Genomic DNA, 17,604 nt, shown 5'->3' with positions numbered 1-17,604 from the left:
AGTAACCACAGTATATTGCCTGTGAGTAATCACATAGTACAAACTTCAGTGTCCTTGAAGCGCTAAGGAAATAACAGATGTGCGTCATGATCAGTGGCCAATCACATCAATTCTTTCAAAGGCTGTTGATGATTAGTCACTGTGCATCTGTTACTCAGCTCACGCAGCCTAGCCAAGTATATACTTGTCCCTTTGTCTCCCAGTGATAAACCCACATGACATTTTACAAAAATGGATGATAGAAAGAAGGAATTGTCCAACAAAGATGAAAGTGCAGCAAAGAAAGGAAAAGTGATATTGCTAGAAGTGAAAGTGGATGTGATTAGAAGATGCCCATGGGGGATGTTGATACTGCTGCCATTCTCAAGACTGGGTATGCAGCCAGAGGAGTTTGTGAAGGTGAACCTACCAACATAGTGAGGAAAGTATTTGTGACACAAAAGATGAAGACGTCCCAGTGGAAGTGATGCCTGCAAAAACCTTCACATTAAGGGACCCCTAGTAGATATTTTGTAACACTGAAATCACAAGGATAAAATCTTGTAGGCAAAAATAAGCCGTCAAACTGTACTCCCCCTGAGAGCTGGGACCTACATAAATGGATTAGTAGACTTTGATGGAATTAGGGGCTGAAAAATTGTATGATGAGTTGGAACTACATTAACTTAGAGATTGCTGTTGTGTCTTGTATAAGTTGCCTTTATCTGAAATTTTGATTTCTTGCTGGTTGTCATTCTTAGTAAATTAGTGGTCTGGCAATAATATTTAAATTACTGTCTTTTTTTTTTTCATGAAAGACATAAATACTTGGGAATTTTTTTTATTAAGCTAGAAAAGGATTTTTGGCTCTTCTCCCACATTTATGGTGTTTAAAAAGGAAGAGGAGGAGAGGACAGGGGAGGGGAGGGGAGGGGGAGACAAAGACTGGAGAGGAGATGGAGGAGGTCTCTTCACCCACCACCCATCCTCCTTCCAAATTGTTCCTCTTTGTATAGTGTCTTATTCTTTTCTTAGGGATTCGATTATTCTATGTCTTAGTCATTTTAAATGTTCTTATATCATATTGTCTTTCAGATAGTCTTTCTATTGTCCCAAGTTCACAGCCACTGAATCCCACTGCTTGTTATAAGTACTGACACTCATGCATGGTGAATTGTTTCCATGTATGTTTTGATTATGAGCTCATCTGTAGCAGGGCTTGCTTTTTCCTGAGAGAACTCATTGTACCCTGGGTGAAAAAGAGTCCCAGCAGATCCATGTTCTGTTGACTTCTGCCAAGAGTCTTGGGGGGTGACTATGTTGGGACACATTTTTATGTTAAATTCTCAGTTTGGGGTTTGGGGGACTTCACTGGTAGAATAAATTAAAATTCCAAGTCTCTATGAGGAACTGGAATCTTAGATGTTAACAGTGGGGGAAATTGAGTGAGGGGTATGTTTAGGAACTCTGTGCAACTTTTCTGCAAACCTAAAATTGTTCCAAAATAAAAAGCTAATTTTTTAAAAATGAAGCCCCTAGATTACGGAAACCAATTACCCCTTAAGTAGCCATAGAGTTAGCTTGTAAGCTTACTAGTCCTGTTTTCACTTCCTTCTTCATTTTGGGTATCTGCAATAGCCCTTTTTCCTTTCAAGTTCAGCTATGAATTTAAAATAATTCTTGTTATAATTTATCTAGCATTTCTGGGAGTTATTACAAGTGGATTTTCAGATCATATCAGTCCACTACATGTGGAACCTTAACTCCCCAATTTCTCTTTAATCCACACAAATCAAGTTTTCATGCCTACCACTGAAATTGCTCCAGTCAATCTTGCCAATAACGTTCATCTTGCAAACCCAGTGGTCAACTCTTAGTAGTCGTGGACCCAGTGTTTCAGTAGCATTTGAACAGTTGAGCACACCTTCCTTGCAACCCTTTGTTCTCTTGGTTTATCACACTCCCCTCTTTTTCCTCCTAGTTCATTGGCCTCTCCCCAGACTTCTTGTGGACTCTCACTCTTTTGCTGACCTTTAATTGTTGATTGCTCTGGACTCAGTCTGCCACCTAGTCTTTTATAATCTCTAGGTGACACTATCCAGTCCAATGATTTTGTCATACGTATGCCATTGACTCCTAGACAGAGACTTTATGATCTGATTTCTTTTCCTCCCCATCACATCCCAGGTCCCCAGACTCATATATACGACTGCCTACACAATATTCCTACTTGAATGTTAAATTTACCGTAATCCTAACACAACTCTTGATTTGGTGCCAACACTAACAGAATAGGTTGTCTAGTGTACACTTGTGGTAGGCCTTGGCCTGATGGTGTAGCAGCAGATAAAACAGAAAAGTGAATCACTGTGGCAGAGCCGAATCCTCTTTATGAGATAGTAGGTAAACCTTTGAGAGTGAATGTGACCCTTCCCCAAGTCTAACTATATGAGGTGGTAAAACCACAATTCTCTACGTGGACAACCAAATTTCAGTTACTGCTTCATGAGGGCCCTCAATCCAGAGACTACTATTTCACTATCTTTGAGGAACAGACTCCCAGAGTAGTCAGAGTGAAGGAGAGAAAGTTGTCTACCTACATGGAATACAGGAAGGAATTCCTTAAGTCTAACTGCTTTTTTATTTTTTTTTCTAATTTAATTTTGTATTTATCCTCATTACATTGGGCTGGGGAAAAGGAGTCACGGCTGTGTAGAATTGTACTATTCCTTTGTCTTTCAGACAAAATTGGGATCCAGATTCTAATTTTCTTTAAGTTCAGGATCTGAATCAGAGTCAGAGGAGGTTGGCTGCTGCTGGGAGCTGGAGGCTCCTGGGAGAAAGGGAAGAAACAGGAATGTACTTGACCTTGGAGTGTTCATGTTCCAGGGCTCCCATTCGGGTACCTGAGAATCCTCCATGTAGATCACATGTTGGGGGGGAGCGGGGGAGAGAAACTCCCCAAAGGGAATATGATTGGTACAGGCCGAGCACTAACACTCAAGAGGTGGGAGGTTGGCCCCATGTGCACAGGGAGGATCTGAGAAGACATTGTCCTCCCGTCTATATTCCAGGATCCCGTGGTGGGCCTGTCTGTCAGGACAGGGCCAGGATTCACTCCTTGGCCTCTGGTTGGCATTATGAATGGTAGAGTACAAATCCTGCAAATTTATGAGCACCTGGAGACATTGTTGCCACTCTTCTTTATGACCCCACGCTTGAGACCCTGGGCAATTGCTTTTGACCATACATGATTCTTCTTCCTCACCTCTTCGTATTCAAGGAATCCCCATTCTTGAAAGGAAACTCAGGATTTCCTGGTCACCATAAGGTTTAATTGGCCTGTGGACTTTTCTGATCCTTTCAGCCTGAAATGTCACTTTCTCCATTTTTAACCCTGAGTTTTCTCTGCAGCCACAGGGTTCTATACCAGAACTGGCAGAGAGCTGGTATTTAGTCTGCCCTTCTGGAATTCAGCAGAGTCTGGAGGTGTCCTAGGGTAGAAATGTGTTTGCTCCTTTCTGCTTTGGCAGTTTCTAACTGCATTTTCAGCAGATTTTCAATGTGTTCATGTTTTAGTCTCACATCCCCATGTCCAAAGTAACATGGTCCTACCAATTCCTGAGTCTTTTGGTTGTCCTACAGTATAAATGAGGTTGCTTAATGATACCAAACCTCTTAATCTCAAGTTCATGTGTCTGATGCGCAGTAAGCCAATCACTGAGACATCAGTGCTTGGAAACAGAAAACTTTATTCAAATTGGCCAAAATGAGAAGGCAGGAGGATAGGTTCTCTCAAATCTGCATTAACAAGAGAAGAAAGCAGGAGGTTTTATAGGGCTAAGGGGCTTGGCAGGAGGAGATTTGAAGAAACAAAGTGGTAATCCATGTTTCTTTCACTCCAGATAAGTCCTTGAGCAATATGACTTCTGGACTCAGTGGCAGCTGGGGGCTGGTTATCTGGTGACTGTAACTTCCTTGAAGGCATTCTTCTTCTTCTGTAAAACAAGCTCATAAATCCTTGTGACCTTTGAGTCACTCCTCAAGTTAAACAAGAAAACAGGAAATTGACTAGATTAACTTCTTTTCATTTATGTCTGTGTTGGGAACAAGGTCAAAAGGTCTTACTGAATATTTACAGTAACCCTCTGTTACCTGGCTTCATCATTAGCTTTCCCAAGTCCCAGCTGAGGAGTAAGCTTTCTCCCATCTGCTAATTTCATCATCATTTTCCCATTTGCTTTCCAATTTAAGAAGCTTTGTAGATTATTGTCCCTTTTCCAATTCTCTTGAGCATTTAGATCTTTTGAACAAGACTTTTTGCCATTATTTTAGTGAACTTTCAAGAGAGGGCAGAGGTTAGACATCAATATTCTAACTTGAACCAAAAGTCAAGACTTTAATATATAGGGACAAAAATCCCCATTTGAAGGGGGAAGGCAGGACGGAGCAAAGGTGGGGTCATTGATGCCCCTAGGAGCCTAAAGAATCCCCCAGACCCACAAACTATGCAGAGTTCCCTGGGAAGCTCTGAAACCTCAGTTCACACTAGTTAGCTTAAGGGATTGCCAGGGGAACTCTCATCTCAATTCACTCCAGCGAAGCATTCCAATGCAAGCATTTTGAGATAAAACACTTAATCTCTGTAGTATCCAACCCCTTCCACATTTTTTACCTCTAGGAACCAGGGTCACTGCAAAGAAAAAAGGCAGCCAAAGTAGGAAAATAGGTGCCCCAGAGGAAAATTTAGTAATTATGCCTCAATGTGTACTCTGTTGAGCGTCTATCCCACAGTGATTCCCACTGCCCACAGGTAAACGTCTATCTAATCAGACAGCCTTTGATCTGATTCATCTGCATTCATGTGAAAATGCACTCCCTGACTGTACTTGTTAACCTAGGAACCTCATTTAGTTCATTTAATAGATTTCCCTTTCATTATCTATTTTAGGGAGTCTAACAGATGCAGCAGCTGATCCCAAATTAAACTAGGCAAGAAAGACAGGAAGCTTCCCACTGAAGGCCGCCGAGGACCTTCTGCCTTCGCTTCCTTTATTGAGTCAGGGGTTCAGACTGGAGCTTCTCCTGTGCCTTCTGGAGGGAGTTTGCCAGCCGAGTTTGCCACTGCACCACCTTGTCCAGGAACCAGGATTTGAAGTGTGTTTAGATTTAAATTTGTTAGCACCACCATTTTTATTTCACTTGCACAGCCAGCAAAAAGACAGCTAGACACAGGGTCTGAGGTTTTTTTAATTGACTAACAGAGAGACATCAGTTTACACAGAAAGATAGGTCATATTAAATCAAGGCTATTAAAGTTCGTCAACAGGGTAAGCAGACAAATGCCATTTTTTATTGCAAACATGTTCTGTAGATTAAAAAAACCCCTGCAAAATTGTATTTGCTTTGCAATAGAAAGGACATTAAACGTGAATGAATAGCCTAGGAAAAACAGGTAAGAAGGGCTAGACATCTCAGGAAAATTTTAGGTGTTTCTTATTGGATGTAACAAGAGACAGAGCCTTATAAATTACAATTAAATAAGAACTTTCCTCCACTGGTCTGATCTCCTTATCCCTGATATCACCAGATTGTACATATTCTTGATCCCTAACTCCTCAACTTACTGCGGAGGATAATGACCAGCCTAATACTTTCAAGATTTCAAATATTTGCCATAATAGGTTTCTTGCCCCAAAAGCTTATTGAAAGATATTTTAACTTATATAATTTCTTTTATTTAGATCAAGGCTAAGTGTAAAATTTTAAAGTTACTTTTCAAAAGGATGTTAAAGGAAAATAAAAATACAAGCCTCCAGCAAGGAGGCCCTGCCCCTTGACCCTCTCCTCCCTTCAGGGAGGACTCAAGGTCTTGGCATGCGGAGAGGGTCTCAGAGAGCGCCACCTTGTTACGCCTCCCCGCAGCCTTTCAATGGGAGTCAGGAAGATGCAGACTGGCAGTTCTAGGAGGTTGGTATTTTTTTTCTTTTTTTTTTTTTTGCCAAAGTCCTATTGATATAATCAAAAATAATTTTCACCAGAAACAACTGACAATTACTATTTATCTGGCTATTCACTGACTTCAGCAGGCCCATCATTCAGAATTCAAAACTGGAAACCAAGATCTAATTTGCCTCTGCCATGGTTTGACTAATGACTACAGATTTCCGCAGGCCTAAAATCTGTCTGTACCAGTGTATCCCAAACAGTCAGAAGATTTCAGGCACTGGCCTGGTGGCATAGTGGTTAAGTTCACATGCTCTGCTTTGGTGGCCTGGGGTTCGCTGGTTCAGATCCTGGGCACAGACCTATGCACCCCTTAGCAAGACATGCTGTGGTAGGTGTCCCACATATAAAGTAGAGAAGGATGGGCATGGATGTTAGCTCAGGGCCAGTCTTCCTCAGCAAAAAGACAAGGATTGGCAGCAGATGTTAGCTCAGGGCTAATCTTCCTCAAAAAAAAAAAAAAGAAAGATTTCAGATGGAGTATATTCACACACAGTATTTATTTTGATAGTTATGTAATTATTTTAATCAGTATTAGAAAAATACAACAAATTAAACCTGTGATTTCACTCAAGCGAAGAAAATGCAAATCAACTTTAAAAAATTAGGTAAATAACTCAGATGGTACTCAAGTATGGCAAAAATTATGAAGTTTGAAGAACTGAGGAATAGCTGGATTTACACTGAGGAAATAAGGGCTATAAACTGCTACTTTACTTCTATGTCTACTGTACCCCAGCTTCCAATGCAAGGACCCCCGCCGCCCAGCCCATGCTCCGAGCCCAGCTTCAAGTACAGGCAAAGTCGCCACACAAAATTCGCAAGTCACATCAGCAGAAGGAAAAACAGCGAAGCAGCCAATGGGGCAGCGACAGGAGGAAATGTTTCTCCACAATGAGCTTCGTTCCTTAATGTAGTAGGGTCAGGAGAAATTTTATTTTTGAAATTTATTGTTTGTGCATTAAAAAAGGAAGATAAAAAATTGCAAGTGGAGCTGCCATTGGTTTTACAGCCCAGGCAGTTTGCTCCTTGTTCAAAGCGCCTTTTGTAGACCATCACCATTTCAGTAAGTGAATGAAGGCCCACGAGTCCAGGCGATAAAAGCGGTCACCCAGGGTGGAGGGAACATCAGTATGTGTCCTTTTTGAATCTGAATAGCAAGTGGACTCTCTAAAAGGAATTAAAACAGAATATCCACATTACAGTGCTGTAGGAACTAGACACTATTCCTTCATCCTTGTAGTCCTATCATTCATTCTTCTAGTCATTTATTCATTCAAAAATATCCGAGCGCTTCCTATATGTGTAAAGAATTGCTGCTGGCAATGAAAACATCTCCTCATTAGTTTGTCTCACCTAAAAGTAAAAGAAACAAAAAAATCATTGTGCCGTTTTTTGATCAAAATTCATAACTTCTTCAAAGCTTTTCTGGATCAACTATTCTATTCTAATAATTTCTTTACTGTCTCCCCCTCAGTTCTTATTTTATTCACTGTTTAACACAGCTGATTGGCCGTTGTGGCAGGCAGAATAATGTCCCCCCAAAAATGGCCTCATCCTAATTCCCCCACACCTGTGAATATTTTATTGTATGTGGCAAAAGGGATTTTGCAGATATGATTAAGTTAACGATCTTGAGGTGGGAGATTATTCTGGATTATCCAGGTGCACCCAGTGTAACCACAAGTCCTTATAAGAGGGAAGGAGGAGGGTCAGAGTTAGAGAAGGAAATGTGACCATAATGGAAGCAGAGTGATGTGGCCAGGAGCCAAGGAATGTGTGCAGCCTCTAGAAGCTGGAAAAGACAAGGAAGAGATTCTCTCCTAGGGCCTCCAGAAAGAACGCAGCTCGGCTGACCCCTTGATTTTAGCCCTGTAAGACTTATTTCAGATTTCTGACTTCCAGAACTGTAAGATAATAAATTTGTGCTGTTTTAAGCCATTAATTTGTAGTAATTATTTACAGCAGCAATAGAAACTAACACAAACATCAAAGCATTGGGCTTCATGTTGTGGGAGATACAAAGATGAATAAAACATAATTCCTCCTCTCAAGATGCTTACGATTCGCACACTCTGCTTTGGCGGCCCAGGGTTTGCCAGTCTGGATCCCGGGCATGGACCTACACACTGCTCATCAAGCCATGCTGTGGCAGGTGTCCCACATATAAAATGGAGGAAGTTGGGCACAGATGTTAGCTCAGGGCCAATCTTCCTCAAAAAAAAAAAAAAAAGATGCTTACAATTTAGAAGAGGTGAGACATAGATTAAACTATAAGCCAGAACATGAAGAATATCATAAGAGAGGTACAAGGGAAAGGCCTTGGGAGTCCAAGGAAAGAAAGCACTTCATATTTAGGGTAATTAGGAAGCGTATAGTAGAAGAGGAGGCTTTTGAGCTGATCCATAGAGGATAAGTAAATTTTAAGACATGAAAGGGATGGAGAAAGTGGCATAACTTTTATAAATTAAATCACATAATAATAAATTATTTAAAAATAAACCTCTTAGCCATTTGGTAAGGAAATGCTCTTATAATCAAAAAATAATCATGCCCTAACATATCTTTTGCATCAAGCAAGACATAGTTAGATTTGCTTGAACGTGAAGAATGACCATCCGTTAGTCTGCCAGAGCTGCCACGCCAGAATAGCACACACTGGGTGGCTTGAACAATAGGCATTCATTTTCTACAGTTCTGGAGCCTGTGAGTCCAAGATCAAGGCGTCTACAGGTTTGGTTTCTCCAGAGGCCTCTCTCCTTGGCTTGCAGACAGGTGCCTCCTCGCTGTGTCCTCACGTGGCCTTGCCTCTGTGCTGGCCGACCCCAGTGTCTCTTCCTCTTCTGAGGATGCCCTCTATCGGATTAGAACCCCACACTTATGACTTCGTTTGACCTTAAATACCTCTTTAAAGGTCCCATCTCTAAATACAGTTGCACTGGGTGCTGGGGCTTCCACATACGACTTTTGGAGGAACACAGTTCACTCTGTATCATATTGCAATTATTATTTTTAAAGTTGTGGATGTGATATATGCTCGTGGTACAAAAAGGTATAAACCGAACAATAGTATGTCAAGTAAAATAAAAGTTCTCTTCTCTCTCACTTAGGCACTCCCTCTGGAGGAAATCAGCTTCCCTCTAGAAACGTTTGGTTGAAGTAACTATAGAAAAGACACCAGAGGGCTGGCCTCCTCTCTCTCTCTCATTCTCCACCCGAACACACTGAGGGAACGCCAGGTGAGGACACAGCAGGAAGGCGGCTGCCCGCCACTGAAGGAGAGAGCTGTCACCAGACACAGACCCTGCTGGCACCTTGGTCTCGCATTTCTAGTCTCCAGAACTGTGAGAAATAAATTCCTGTTGTTTAAGCCATCCAGTCTATGGCACTTTGTTATGGCAGCCCAAAAAACTAAGGCAACATGGTTCTCTGCATAGAACTTATGCATATATCTACCCATTTTCAACACAGATAGGATCTTACTAAATATAATGTTCTTCGGGGCCGGCCTGGTGGCACAGTGGTTAAGTTCACATGTTCCGCTTCTCGGAGGCCCAGGGTTCGCCAGTTCGGATCCCAGGTGTGGACACGGCACCGCTTGGCCTGCCATGCTGTGGCAGGCATCCCACGCATAAAGTAGAGGAAGATGGGTATGGATGTGAGCTCAGGGCCAGTTTTCCTCAGCAAAAAGATGAGGATTGACAGCAGTTATCTCAGGCCTAATCTTCCTCAAAATAAATAAATAAATAAGTAAATATAATGTTCTCCAATGAGCTTTTTTCCATTTACAATATATCTTGAACATCTTTCCCTATTGGTATGCATAGATCTAGTGACTTCATTGTTGCTGTTTTCCACTGTCATTTTATTGTACCAGGATCCAACCCAGAACACCATGTTACATTTAGCAATTATTCTCATTATTTTTTTTTTTTAAAGATTGGCACCTGAGCTAACAACTGTTGCCAATCTTCTTTTTTTTTTTCCTGCTTTTTCTCCCCGAATCCCCCCAGTATATAGTTGTATATTTTAGTTGTGGGTCCTTCTAGTTGTGGCATCTGGGATGCTGCCTCAGCGAGGCCTGATCAGTAGTGCCGTGTCGGCGCCCAGGATCCAAACCAGCGAAACGCTGGGCCACTGAAGCGGAGGGCATGAACTTAACCACTCGGCCACGGGGCCAGCCCCTCATTATTTTTTAACGAAACTTTTAATTTGTATTTTGGCATAATTGTAGATTCACATGCAGTTGTAAGAAATAGTGCATGTACTCTCCCCCCAGAATCCCCCAATGGTAAGTAACAGCTTGGAAAACTACAATACTATATCACCACCAGGATATTGACAGGGATACAGTCAAGATAAGAACACTTCCATCACAATGAGAATCTCCCTTGTTGCCTTTTTATAGCCACATCCACTTCTCCCCTGCCTGCACCCACTCCTTAACCCCTGGCAACCACTAACCTGTTCTCCATTTTTATAATTTTGCCTTTTTGTTATATAAATGGAATCATACAGTTTGTAACCTTTTGAGATTGGCTTTTTTCAGTCAGCATAAAAGTCTAGAGATTCATGCTGGTTGTGTGTGTATCAATAAACAGATCCTTTCTTTTCATCACTGAGTAGTAGTCCATGGTATTGACGTAGTACAGCTTAACCGTTCACCCTTTGAAAGCCATCTGATTGTTTCCAGCTTTTGACTATTGTAAATAAAGTTGCTATGAACATTCACGTACAAGTCTTTGTGAGAACATAAGTCTTCATTTCTCTCAGATAAATGCCCAGGAGTGAAATTGCTGCATCATATGGTAACTGTGCAGTTAGTTTTGTAAGAAACTGCCAAACTGTTTTCCAGCGTGGCTGTACCATTTTACGTGCCCACTAGCAATGTATGAGGGATATAGTTGCTCCGCATCCTTGCCAGAATTTGATGTTGTCACTATTTTTTATTTTAGCCATTCTAATAAGTATACAGTAATACTTCATTTTGGGTTTTTTAACATTTCTCAAATGGTTAACGATGTTAAACATCTTTTCACATGCTTATTTGCCATCTATATACCCTCTTTGGTGAAATGTCTCTTCATGTCTTTTGCTTATGTTCTAATAGGATTGTTTTTTTCTATTGAGTTTTTGAGTTTTAATATATTCTAGACACTAGTGCTTTGTCAGATATGTGGTTTGCAAGTATTTTCTCCCTCTCCATAGCTTCTCTTTTCATCCTTTTAATAGAGTATTTCAGAGAGCAAAGGCTTTCCCTTGCAAGAAGTGGAGGCTTGGTTGCTGGCAGGGCTGTCGGTGGTGCCCTGGGGGCCAGTAGCTGGCAGGTTGGGCTTCTGCCTGGGCCAGGCTCTGTCCTCCCTGAATACCTGCCTCCCCGAAGGCCCCATCCCAGGTCTGGCAGTCAGTGAGAGAGCTGGGCACCCAGTACCACACCTGCATCCTGAAGCACCCCGAGCTTTCCAACGCCATGGCCAAGACTCTGCACCAGCACATCATGATGGAGTGGGAGCACAAGTGGCATGAGGCAGAAGAGGTGGACAAGATGATGAGACAGAAGATGAAGGAAGAGCAGGAGAAAATGAAGAAAAAGGAGCTGGAAGTGAGAATGTCACCAGAGGAAACAAGGAACAAATTCTAAAGTTGCCAGAGAAACTTTTGGCCTGACAGGAAGAGAAGCACCAGCTTTTCCTACAGCTCAAGAGAAAGGAATTTTTCCATGAGGAAGAAAAATGGAGGCAAAAGTTGCAGAGTGGCATGATCACTCTGACATCAGCTGTGTACCGGCAGAGCCTGACTGCCACATGGGAACTCACCTCCTTGGCCTGTTGGAGACCTGGAGGACTCAATCGACCTGGCCCTCTCATGGCAGCCAACAAAGCCAAACAGATGTTTGGACCCCCAAGTGCTTACCACCCAGAACCACACAGACTCAGCAGCTGGTTTTACAGGGACCCGAGAGTATGGGCAATTCTAAGGCAGCTCAGGTGGTACTTATGGGACTGCTCAGTCCCCACCTCACTAAGGGCCCACACAGCGCCCCCGGAGCACATGCTCAGCATTTCCTGTCTTAGTCATAGCCACAGCCTTATGTCATGCACAGCCACTTTCAGCCCACCCAGACAGGGTTCCTGCAGCCTGGTGGTGCCCTGTCCTTGCAAAAGCAGATGGAACACGCTAACCATCTCTGGTCATCCTTCCTATGCCCCATGCATCCCCAGACTCTGTACCCAGCCCCTGGACTCCTCCCCGCCCCCAGATCCCTGTACAGATACAACCATCAGATTATATCTACAACTTCACCCCTCAAACACATCATGGGTAAGGATTCCTCCTCCGTGTATCCCAGTTTTAGGCCAAGAAAATCCATGTGCCACTGGAGGAAAAAAAAAAAGTAAAAGTTTTTAATTGTGAGGAAGTCCAATTTATCAATTTTTCTATTTTTTCATTTGTCTCAAGTGTGTTCATAATTGGTCACTGAAGCATTCTTATCACGACTGCTTTGAAATCTTGATCAGATAATTCTAATAGCTGTGTTACCTCAGGGTTGGCATCTGTTGTCTTTTTCATTCAGTTTGAGATCTTCATGACTCTTGGTATAACAAGCGATCTTCTACTGAAACGTGGACACTTGTATTATGTGACTCTAGATCCTTTTTTTCCCTCAGCATATTGTTTTTTTTTGATCAGTAAACTAATGACCATGTGTTAGGTAGTTCTAATAGATTAATTTAAATGACTAGAAAAGTTCTTAATTTTTTGTTGTGGTAAAATATGCATAACATAATATTTACCATTTTAACCATTTTTAAGTGTACAGTTTGATGGCATTCAGTCCGTTCACAACGTTGCATTGCTATCACCACCACCATTCATCTCCAAAACTTGTTCATCATCCCACACTAAAACTCTGTACCCATTAAACAATAATGCCCCATTCCCCTCCACCCCCCAGCTCCTGGTAACCCCTATTCAACCTGGTCTCTATGAATTTGACTATTTTAGGTACTTCATATTTGTGGAATTGTACAGTTTGGCTCATTTCACTTAACACATCTTTAAGGTTCATCCACGTTGTAGCACGCATCAGATTTCCTTCCATTTTAAGGCTAAATAATATTCTGTTGTATGCATATACCACAATTGTTTATTCACTCATCTGTTGATGACATTTATATACCACATTTGTTTTCACCTTTTGGCTATCGTGAATAATGCAGCTATGAACGTTGGTGGACAAATATCTGTTTGAGTTCCTGCTTTCAATTCTTTTAGGTCCATATCCAGGCTGTGGTCTGAATGTTTGTGTCCCCCCAAAATTCATATATTGAAACCCTGATGCCCAGAGTGATGGTATTACGAGGTGGTGCCATTGGGATGTGATTAGGTCATAAGGATGGAGCCCTCATAAATGAGATTAATGACCTTATAAGAGGGACTCCAGAGAGCTCCCCAGCCCCTTCCACCATCTGAGGACACAGTGAGAAGTCAGCAGTCTGCAACCCTTCACCAGAACTGGACCATGCTGGCGCTCTGATCAGGGACTTCCAGCTTGCAGAACTGTGAGAAATAAATTTCTGTTGTTTATAAGCTCTTAGTTTGTAATATTTTGTCGTAGCAGCCCAAATGGACTGAGACAACCCAGAAGTGGAATTTGCGGATCATATGGTAATTCTATGTTTCATTTTTTGAAGAATTGCCATACTGTTTTTCGCAGCGGCTGCACCATTTTACATCCCCAGCAGTATGTGCAAGGGTTTCAATTTCTCCACAACCTTGCCAACACTTGTTATTTTCCATGGAGTTTTCTTTTTTGATGATAAACCATCCTAATGGGTATGAAGTTGTATCTTATTGTGGTTTTTGTTTGCACTTCTCTGATTCATGAGGTTGAACATCTTTTCACATGCTCAGTAGATCTTATTTAAATCTTTTGTTTCAGCTGCCTTTCTCAGGCACTGCTCTGGCACTGCCACTGTACTGCCAGGAGGAGGCTGAAGTCCAGGTTCCCTGCTGGCCTTGGTGGACCCTTGAGGGGGGTGCTCTCTGTTACTGCTGGGTGGGGGTAGGAGTTCCAGCTCCCAGTATGATCTCCACTGGCAAAGCAATGGGTGGCCTCCCTGCTACTGTGTGATGGTGAAAGTCCTCATGTCCTAATTTGCCACTAGGCCTCCTCTGACACCACCCCAGTGGGAGGGGAAAGAGTGTCCTTGTTGCTGCCCCATGGGAATGGACGTCCAGACTCCCCTGTGGTCTTTCCTGACACCGTGGCTGTGGTAGGGATGTTGGGCCACCTCATTACAGCCTTGCATGGGTGGACTTACAGGCTTCCTGCTAGGCCTTTGCTGGCATGGGTGTAGGTAGGACCACAGTTTTTTTCTATGGTGTTTGGCTGGAATAGAGTGATTATTTTCTAAAGCTCTTCTGTCTTCCTAGGATGCCCCTCTCTTGGGCCTCTGGATAGAGAGAGTAGACTTTTGTTGGAGCATTTTTTTTAGTCTGTGCTCATTAGCTTTTCTGGGTTGCTAACTTCAGTTCCAACCCGGGATATATGAGGCAAGAGGAAAACCCAGAGAACTCAACACTATGTCCATCTCCAGGTGACTAGCCAGTCCACCTTCTTTTCTCCACCTCTCAGTCTTTTGGTGTTTGTTTTACATATAATGGCCAGGGTTTTCATAGTACCTAGCAGAAGAAATAGGGAAAAGTGGGTCTATTCTGCCTTCCCAGAAGTGAAAGTGGACCTCAACGTTTTTAATGGCTAAGTAATATGCTTGGCATACAATTTAGCAACCAATCTCCCTCTGATAGACATTTAGGGTTTTTTTTTTTTAGCTTTTTTGCTATTAAAATAATGAGAAAGGATTGAATGTCCTTGTTCATTGTCAGGGCGGGGTCGGGGGACAAGACAGGACACAGAGTCCTGGGTTCTTGTGTTATTATATGCATAGGATAAAACTCCTAAGTGAAATTGCTCAAAGGATACGTGCATTCTAATTCTTCATATTGCCAAAATATCCTCAAAAATGTTAAACTAATTTAAACTCCCACCAACAGAAGAGTATGTGTTTTCCCACTGAATATTGCCAAATTTTCTAATCTTCGATTACCTGATTGAGAATTGTTCCAAGTTGTTTTCACATGCTTATCTTATTTTCTCCGTTGGACCCAAATTGAGAAGGAGGCCCTTTTGCATTTTCTTGATGTCTGTAAGGACTCAGCACCATGCTACAGACCTTAATAGCTACTTGTTTGTTGTTGATGGTTTTAGCATTCAAATAAAGGATTAGAGCTGATAACACAGAACTCTAACAAAGTTTCATGACTTCAAATAAAGCACAAAATTTCAAAAGGTTTTAAAAGAAGGTTTTTTAAAAGTGTTGTCTGTAGACTAACGTGAATCAAAATCACCTGGGGGTAATAGGAAATCTAACTTCACTGCCTCCTGATGTGAGGGATGGAGGATGCTTCGGCATCTATAAGTAACATTCTTGCCAAACGTTGAAACTGAATCACTAATGAGAGAACAATCAACAAATTCAAAGAGACAAAACCAAACTGGTCTGGAATCTTCAAAAATGTCAATGTAATAAAAGACAAAAAAACCAGCCCAAACCAGATTAACAAGGTCACAAGACACACAAGCACGCAACACACACATTACTTACACACACGTATATATGTAATAGAATTTCTGATGAGAAAATATCTTCTCCAAAGCGGGGGAGGGTACTTTCTAGCTTAAAAGAAACTAAAGATTCAGGATCACTAATTATAATGTGTGATCTTTGCTTGGATATTAGATTCTTTTTTTAAAAGGCTAAAAAACATTACTGGGCCATTTGAGAAATGTTGAGCATAGATTTGTAGATATTATTGTATCATTAGCAAATTGGAGGGGTACAGTGATATTTTTGCGGTTTTATGAAAGAAGAATATCTTTGTTTTTAGGACGTAGTGCTGATTAGAAGCGGTCACTAATACGTCTGTGACTTTCAGAAAGTTCAGAAAAAGTGATAAATATGAGAGAGAACAAATGTAGTAAACTGTGAACAATTGGTAAGTGTGACAAACATTTGGTGTTCATTGCTTTATTCTTGCAACTTTTCTTCAGGTTTAGAATTTTGCCTCAGAACAGATCTACTGAATCTGGATGGGAGGGCAGAGTCCACAGGCATCTGCATTTCAAGTAGGTCTTCCCACTGATTTTTATGCATACCACAGTTTTAGATGGACTGACTTGAAGCACAATAATGTACTTTCATTTTACTCTTCACAAGGGTAGAGCTAGAAAAACCTCCATATCTTGGTTACACAACAGAGTTTAAAATTGAGGTCCTCCTCAATTTTCTCCATCTTCTTCAACTCTATTAACGTCTTTACTTATCTTCATACAAACGGTGATAAAAGTCACTGTGAAAAACGTGGCTGTGAGTGCCACCTTCCAAATTGCCTCGGGGAACACTGCTTATGTTCAAGCAGAATCTAGCCTCTAATTTCCTCCAGCAACTGAATAATAAAGAAGCGAGTAGCACAGCTGTCTGGCTGTCTCCATCCAGCTCGAAGGAATTCTTTTTAAACATTTAAACTATAGATGAAAGGACACCATGTATTATACCGTGGTTTAGTAATAAATGACATTAATAAGCAATAAATGAGTTAAAGATCCAAAACACATACCTTAACAAACTTTTACCTATCAGTAGTTTATCAAGACACTGCTTTAAATGGGTAGCTATCACTTAATATCAACTGATGGACTTAAAATAATGTAAGAACCCGAAGATTCACACAATATCCCCTGAATGTAGAGAATATATGGTACTTTCTAGAGGAAGATGTCACTACCAGCATAAAGCGTACTCAAGGTTTTGTTATTTTTCCATGTCCAACTGACAAATTTGTACTAACTCTTTGTTTCCTCTGGTGAACACTGGTTTACAATTGCTAGATGGCTTTAAAATTGTCAGCTGGGCCTATTGAAGAGCAAAACTAAACTAGGTGGCTGACATAGGGAAAGAATTAGATTTTTAGCATCATTTGCAGTATAAATTTTAGGCCTCATCTGCTCCAGGTCAGCAAAGAACGATTTGTAGTTGACTTTGAGATGGCTGTCTAATTTTATTTTATTTTTTTTTTGAGGAAGGTTAGCCCTCAGCTAACATCTACCGCCAATCCTTGGCTTTCTGCTGAGGAAGACTGGCCCTGAGCTAACATCCACGCCCATCTTCCTCTACTTTATATGTGGGACGCCTACCACAGCATGGGTTGTTAAATGGTGCCATATCTGCAGCTCGGATCTGACCCGGTGAACTCCGGGCTGCTGGGTGCACACCTAATCGCTGTGCCACTGGGCTGGCCCTAGGTTGTCTAATTTTAGATCTCAGGTAAGTAGAAAAGTTTATCTTAACCAGAAGAGTGTGCTCTGTGTTGATATGCAAAACTTTGTTAATGTGCACGTTTTGGATCTTTGACTCATTTATTAGTTATTAATGGTATTTAGTAAGTATATGCAAATGTGGTAAGCACAGCATTTACTAGAAATACATTGTGGGGTTGCAGGCAATGTGGGTCTGGATTTTGACTGGATTTTAGGCTATGAAGCTGTCTTACCTTGAA

The 17,604-nt window shown here is 41.5% G+C and overlaps 1 pseudogene; it reads left to right on the top strand.

Annotated features, from left to right (window-relative positions):
* Nucleotides 1-329: 329 nt before the first annotated feature.
* Nucleotides 330-12,310, top strand: LOC106832502 (G protein pathway suppressor 2 pseudogene; annotated as a pseudogene).
* The last annotated feature ends 5,294 nt before the right edge of the window (nucleotides 12,311-17,604 follow it).

Source organism: Equus asinus, chromosome 5 (assembly GCF_041296235.1).
Source record: "Equus asinus isolate D_3611 breed Donkey chromosome 5, EquAss-T2T_v2, whole genome shotgun sequence".
NCBI classification, from domain to species: Eukaryota; Metazoa; Chordata; class Mammalia; order Perissodactyla; family Equidae; genus Equus; species Equus asinus.
Note: the sequence above shows the minus strand (reverse complement) of the source record. Positions and strands in the feature narration are given on the sequence as shown.